This window comes from Gossypium hirsutum, chromosome D02 (assembly GCF_007990345.1).
Source record: "Gossypium hirsutum isolate 1008001.06 chromosome D02, Gossypium_hirsutum_v2.1, whole genome shotgun sequence".
In the NCBI taxonomy this organism is placed as follows: domain Eukaryota; kingdom Viridiplantae; phylum Streptophyta; class Magnoliopsida; order Malvales; family Malvaceae; genus Gossypium; species Gossypium hirsutum.
In genome coordinates, this window is record NC_053438.1 from 68,758,673 (window position 1) to 68,759,566 (window position 894).

The window sequence follows — 894 nt, forward strand, 5'->3', positions numbered from 1 at the left end:
AAATAATAATAATTTTCCTTGACATAAAAGAAAAAGAACATATCATAAGGAAAATGTTAACATAGAACTAGCTAACATAATACATATAAATGAAAGCAATGTATTTTTTATTTTTTTGAACCGTGTAGTATTTTATTTTTTAAATTTAAAAAAAATGCATTAAACATAAAAAATAAAAGGCTTAAATAGTAATTTAGTCCTTGAATTTGAAACATTCTCCCAATTTGGTACTTATGCTTTTTTTGTCCCAACTTGGTACTTGAATTTTTTTGTCTACCATTCTGGTACTTTTTTTTTGTAACACCGTTAAGTTTGGACATATGTCACTCTACAATTGCAACACATGTCACTAATGACATCATCATCTAATAAATCTTTAAAAAATCCATAAAATTAATAAATTAATAAAATAAAAAATTAAATTGAAAACACGATTTCTAAGATTAAATTTCTACAATTATTCTAAATCAATTTTTTTATGATTCCATTTGGGTTTCATTGATTGATTTTTCATTTTTATTTTAATTTCTCTAAATTTTTTTCACAATTTTTTTCCTTACTTATTTTCAAAAAATCAATTCCTAAAACAAATTTTTTAGTAAAGACATTTTAAAGAAGTAAAATATATTTTTGAACCTTTGGTGATTTTAAAATCCCTTTCCCAATCTCCCTTTCAAACTAATTTTTAAAGGACTAATCCAAAAATTTTCAAAGCCTTAAACCCCAAAATCAAAACTTAAAAAATTATTATTTTTACATGAGAAAACCATCAAATTGTTTTCGGTGTTTGTAATGTTGTTTGGGGTTTATAAAGAAGAGTGACTTTTTTACACCCTTTTGATCCACTATTTTAATTTCTTTCTCACCCCAATAGGAAATAAAAACTATAATAAA